This window comes from Mustela nigripes, chromosome 3, assembly GCF_022355385.1.
Source record: "Mustela nigripes isolate SB6536 chromosome 3, MUSNIG.SB6536, whole genome shotgun sequence".
NCBI lineage: Eukaryota > Metazoa > Chordata > Mammalia > Carnivora > Mustelidae > Mustela > Mustela nigripes.
The window spans coordinates 53,819,630-53,826,396 of record NC_081559.1 but is presented as its reverse complement, the minus strand read 5'-3'; the positions used below and the strand labels follow the sequence as shown (position 1 = coordinate 53,826,396).

General features: G+C 37.5%; 1 pseudogene; it reads left to right on the top strand.

Annotated features, from left to right (window-relative positions):
* The first annotated feature begins 6,133 nt into the window (after window positions 1-6,133).
* On the top strand, window positions 6,134-6,243 carry LOC132014662 (U4 spliceosomal RNA; annotated as a pseudogene).
* The last annotated feature ends 524 nt before the right edge of the window (window positions 6,244-6,767 follow it).

Here is a 6,767-nt window from a genome sequence, read left to right as displayed (position 1 = left end):
ACTACTATTTTATGCATGGATTTCATTAATTTATTCAAGAAACATTTGCTGAGCACCTGCTGTATGCTCACCATTGAGCTAGGCTTTAGAGATACAAGTAAAAATAAACAAAAGTCATGGTTCCTGCTTTTCAGTTCAATCTAGACGTCATGCAGAATGACAATAGAGGGCTCTATGGAAGCCCAGGTGAGAGACATCGCAGTTGTTCTACGTGGGCATAACTGGCCTCTCAGAGCTAGTGACTTTGAGTCAAACCTGGAAGGAGAAATAGAATTAATGAGGCAATTCCAGGCAGGAATTCCTTGTGCAAGGAACTCACGAGTAGGGGTGAGCTTGGTATGGGTGGAACCAAGAGTGAAAGAGGAAAAGCAGCAAGGGAGCAAGTCAGAGGAATAGGCTATGGTAGTGGTGGTCCTGAGCATGTTTTAGAGGTAAAATGTTTTTAGAGCAGAATTCTAGAAACCATTGCATGATATCCATTCTTGTTGCACTGAGAGAATAACAGCCTATAACAATATTTTTTTGGCCTACCTATTAGATTTCAAGTTATGTATAAGAATTTTTTTAATGTATATAAATGATACAAGGACTTTGCAGAATAGATATTATTATCCCTATTCGAATTTGGGAAAACAGATTTCAGGAGGCCACATACGTTATTAAGTTTGTGAAGGTATTATGTAAAAAAACTCAGTTCTAGGACTCAAACACTAGTGGTAGATTTAAAAATCTGCTTTCCTAGAAGGGGTGTGGGGTTATGGACATTGGGGAGGGTATGTGCTTTGGTGAGTGCTGTGAAGTGTGTAAACCTGGCGATTCATAGACCTGTACCCCTGGGGATAAAAATATATGTTTATAAAAAATAAAAAATAAAAAATAAAAAATAAAAAAATAAATAAATAAAAATCTGCTTTCCTGGGTGGCCTGGGTGGCTCAGTTGTTTAAGCACTTGTCTTCGGTTCAAGTCATAATCCCAGGGTCCTGAGATGGAGTCCTGCCAGTTTCTTCGTCTCCCTGCTGCTGCCTCTGCTTGTACTCTCTCACTCTCTCTCTCTCTGATAAATAAATAAATATATATATAAATATTTTTAAAAATCCACTTTATTACTGTTTGCAGTCTGTCAGCATCTGCAGGTTGCTTCTTCACAACCTTTCACTAGGGCCTATACCTGGTGAGCCCAGGTTACAACCACTGGAAGTAATAAAGGAGAATTTGTCTTGTGTGTTTTGAATTTGAATTATCTTGACATTTAAATTGCTAGTATTTTATTAAAAAGATGTTATTTATTTGTCAGAGAGAGAGAGAGAGCACAAGCAGGGGGAGTGGGAGCAGCAGGCAGAAGGAGAAGCAGACTCCCAGCTGAGCTTGATGTGGGTTTTTTTTTTTTTTAAGATTTTATTTATTTTTTTGACAGAGAGAAATCACAAGTAGATGGAGAGGAAGGCAGAGAGAGAGGAAGGGAAGCAGGCTCCCTGCTGAGCAGAGAGCCCGATGCGGGACTCGATCCCAAGACCCTGAGATCATGATCTGAGCCGAAGGCAGCGGCTTAACCCACTGAGCCACCCAGGTGCCCCTTGATGTGGGGTTTGATCCCAGGACCCCAGCATCATGACCTGAGCTGAAGGCAGATGCTTAAGTGATGAGCCACCCAGGTCTCTCTGGATTATTAGCTTTAAAAAGCTTACATTTTATGAAAGTATGACCTGGCTGTTCTTCTTTAGCAGAATGACTCAGTAGGTAATAGAAGATACTCAGAGTATCATAGAAAATGAAAAAAAAAAAAAAAAAAAACACAACTTGAAATTTGACTTAACTGATATTTTCCCTTTTGTTAGTGCCTTCCCAGTAATATTACTACTTTACTTCTCAGAATAGATCTTGGTTTTTTTGTTGTTTGTTTGATTTTAGCATGTCCAACATTTCATTTCTGGGGGCATAACTGCTATTTTTTCCTGGTAAATAAAAAAATGATTATTGGAAGAACATTTTGTGGAAATATTTCAATGTATAAATCCGTTTGCTCCAAGTTCAACATTACCGGAAAGAAAAGAAAAGAGAAGAAAAGAAAAGAAAAGGGGAAAGGCAGACCAAAGAAACAATAATATGTCAGAATGGAGAAGGCGCTGTTCCAGCATAGAAACGATGAGTGCTGAAAACCCCAGCTTAGGCAGATCTGGAGATTTTGTGCTTAAAGATAAAATATGTGGGGTCCTAATTAATCCCCTACTTAAATATCTCTAGGTAAATTTCACTAATGGGAAAATATAGCAAAACTTGGTCTGGAGTTTTGAAGATTTTAACTTTTAAAACTCAATCCAAAGCTTCCTTCATCAGGAAAATTCTAAAATGTTCATGAATTCTCTATCATATCAATTTATGTACTAAAGATGAGGGGTAAATATAAAAGATAACTTTAAGATGAATTAATTTCTGCCAGAACCAGCAAAATATATGAAAACTAAAATTGGCTTTTCTTTTTTAATGCATTTCAATGTTCTAAGTGGTCAAAACCATGGCATTTCAAATGAGAGGGAAAAGTGAATTTCTAATGGTTCTGGCCATCTTTCAGTTAAATGCAGAAGTTGGGAAGCTCAAGCCAAAGTCTGGACTATAGGTAGAAATTTGCGTGTTACCACTGTGTAGAATGCAGCCTGTATATGATGGTTGAAACCACAGGTGTAGGTGAGATTGCTGACAGAGCATTTATAAAATAATAAGGAAACCAAATGAGAACCTGAGGAATACTAACCTGTACTGGAAGGAGGAAGGGCAAGGAGCGTGAGCCCTAAAAGATGATGGAAGAGATAAATAGCCAGAGACATGGATGAAGACTCTGGAAGGAACTGTCATGAGAGCCCCAAAATGGAAACCATCAGAAAGTGTGGATCAGAACACATTGCTATGGATTATAAGCTAATTGCAAGAGGCAATGGGCAAGTCATTGGTGACCTTTGGAGATGCTGGCAGGTCTGTCAGAGAGAGAGTTTGCCCTTACTTTAACTAACTTTTTATTCACTGCCCTAGGGGTCTTTACAAGCATCAGGTGTTATGATAAATATTTAATGTTTGAGTAGAAAACAATTTCCGATTACCTTAATAGGAATTATAAAGAATTATAAAGTCTCTATAAATTAAAGACATATCTCAAATGACTGTATATCAATTCACCATGTAGATTGTCCAGTTAAATATTTTTACCTTTGGCTAATTTCTCCTAATTATTTATTGGATACTAATTCCCCACCAGAAATAATTTTAATATTATTTAAGTTACTGACTTCCAGATTCGCTAGCACTTAGTAACAAATGTTTAATTCATACCAAAGGTCAGCTTCACATCTGTTGCTGTTTCCTTAGGCTCCATATTCCTTCATCCAACTGCCTGATGCAAGGACTCCAAACCTTTTTGTAGGATGCACAAACGTGACTCTAAAATGTTTTTTCCCTTAGTTTTTAACTGGGTTCATTTTCTTTCCTACCTTTTCCACCCTTTTCCTTCCCTACTGAACTCACATCATTTAGCCTTTTTATTTTCTTCTTCACCCTAAATTTCTGGCTCTATCATTATTTCTCTGCCTATATCCTTTCCCTTTCAACATGTTTGTTCTTATCTGTTTTTGTTCTCTGTTATATATATCCCTGCCCCTGCCAATTACCCCGGTAGTAATTGCTAGATATAAAAGATACAAAAAAGAAATGAAAATATCTAAGTTTTGAATTTCTCAATCACCAAAGTGGGTAATACCAATTCTAAAACCCTCCGGGACACAGAAATCTCTCTTTAAGAACCTCCATTGGGACGCCTGGGTGGCTCAGTTGGTTGGACGACTGCCTTCGGCTCAGGTCATGATCCCGGAGTCCTGGGATCGAATCCCGCATCAGGCTTCCAGCTGCACGGGGAGTCTGCTTCTCCCTCTGACCTTCTCCTTGCTCATGCTCTCTCTCACTGTCTCTCTCTCAAACAAATAAATAAAATCTTAAAAAAAAAAAAAAATCTCCATTGGCTTAAACGCCTACTATTTTTTTTTTATTAGAGCTGGTCTTAAATGATAATATTAAAGATAAATTAAACTCACTCATTTTTATTATTTTGTTATTTTAATTACTGCTGTTACAATAATATTTCCAATGGATTTTATAACAAATGTATAATATTTCAGCTACATTTTGGGCTAAAGAGTTGGGCTGAAATTTCTTTAGAAATAAGTGATTCCATTTATAACATCATTTCTAAGGGAAAACGTGTGCTGAGTTCCTAACAACTGATTAGCAAATTAAATTTTGGAATACACCTGTTTGCTAGCAAGGAACTGCCTGTAATTAGGGAGGTAAATCTGTTGGGAAAAAATCAAATAGTTGAGCCAAAACGCAGAAGCTTGTGTTGTGATAAGAAAGCTAGTGTGTATTTGTGTATTGCATTACTCTTTTGAAGTGCGTTCATACACATGCACCCATCTGAGTGTCACAACAGTCTCATAAGCTACGCAGGGCAGCACATTTTTATTTTCCAAAATCTGCAGATAAGAAAAGTGACTCAAAAAGGTCAAATAATTTTCCCAAGTTCAGGCAATACTAGGCTAGAAGGGACCAGATCTTCTATTTCATAGTCTTACCCAGAATGGCTGCCATTTTTTTCCCCCTAATTGGGCTCTCTTTAAGATTTTAACTGGAAACCAAAAGGTTCTGCTGCTGCTGAAGAAAATGTTCAAAAGCCACTGCACTCAATGAAAATATCCAGCGTGAATTTCCAGAATGGGGGGGTGGTGAGAGGTCAGGCTGAGGTATTAATCTCCAGCATTTGGGCCATTGAAGGACAACCTCTTTCCCTGATGCATTCATAGTTCTGAAATGCAAGTGTGAACAAGTAAACACTGAATTCTGACAATGAGCTGAGAACTTTGCTAAACTTCATTTCACATAATCCTTCTGAAAACCTCATGAAGTAGTTGTGCTTTGCTCATTTTACTGGGAGGAAAAAGGGGCTCAGGCATGTTACGTATCTTGTCCATGGCCACCTATCTTGTGAAGAGATGCAGTGACATGCGTAACACCAAAGCTTGTGTTCATTAATCCTCACACTGGCTAAACTGCTTTCGCCATCTCTGTTGGATCATTATTACACTCTAAAAAGTAAAACAAAATACATGCATAGGTTTCTTTTCAACCCACCTGGATGGACAGAGGCTGCTCTATTGTACAGCTTTCCTGGGATAGGGTGAGGGCTCACCCACATCAAGTCTATGTGAATTGTATATCAATTTGTATGGTTTTGACATGTTTAGTTGACTAGATTAGTGTGCATTAATTTTGATTTAGTGCATAAGAATGAAAATCAGTTCCAGTTACAAAATACACACAAAAAAAGCCAATTCTTAGAAGACAAGGAAATATTCATTTATTCATTTTAGAACATTTAGTTTTCCCCATGTAGTATCATTTGGAAATATGATAATCATAACAGTATTTCTTTCTAGATGCTATTTTCCCCCTTATGAAAATCAAGAGAGAATTCTAACATGGGAACTTCACCATTTTCTCATTTGACTTATCACTTCTAAATCAAAGCTTTATAGGAGTATCCTTATTAACATTGTGAACAGTCAATCCCCAAATATTTATGGCTCAATTCCAGCTTTGGGGCAGTATGCTGGACAAACCATGACTCAGTGGGGATAAGAAGGTCTTCTTTTCCACTCTGATCTAGATTCCCATTATTTCATACTCCATAATACATGGTAATCTCTAAATGAATACCACTGTATGTGTTCAGAGTGGGGAGGGAGTTACCATCAGCTATGACAAGAGGTTTGTGGGATGAGATCCAAAATTGTCCATAAAGAATGAAACAAATTTGAATAAATGGAAAGCAAGAGATATTGGGGGCAGAGCATGATCATATTATAGCCTCAAAGGAAGGGATTTGCAAGACGTGTTCATAAAACTGTGAGAAACTTCTCTCTGTTGTGAACAGGTGTTTTATGTGAGTTAAAAGTGGAAAGTTAAATTTGGGTCAAATTTCAGACTGTCTCACATATTTTGTTACTGAAAGTAATAGCAACAAGTAAAATCTAATGAATGCTCACTACGTGCTGGAAACTGCTAAATATTCCACATGTTTGAAAGCATTTGAACAGCTTTGCGCAGTGGCAGTATCATAGCCAATGAGGTTTATCCGAGGTGCGATTATTGCTAATTGAAAGCATTTGAACTTCATGAAAAATGTATGCATAGATGTGATTATTATCCCCATTTTACAGGTTAGGCAATCAAATCTCAACAAGGTTAATTAGCTGGTTAGTAAGTAACAAAGTCAGGACTCAATATTGTGGGGCCATGGAGAGATTTGGAAGAGTGTGACACAGTTGAAACAGGGCTATTGGAATGTTCATCTGGTAGAGAGTATCAGAATGAATCGGATGAATGGAAAGGCAGAGAGGCTGCCATGGAGACAATCGCTGGAGCTAGGCATTAAGTATAAACAGCCTTAATGAGAGACAAAGCTCTATTTAAATGTAAGGGTGATAAAGAAAGACAGAGCAGACATGAATCCAAGACTTCAACTGGGAGAATTGTAGAACTAATTTTTTTTTTTTTAAAGGGCTGGGTAGGGAGAATCTTTGAAGGCAGGTGTACTAGTAATAGTGGTAATCAAGTTGGTATTCAATATGAAAATATTAGTGAATGGAAGAAATCATATGAGGATTTCCAATTAACAGTAAACACTGTAGTACTTAGACACAGCTCTTGATATATAGCTTTAAGATGA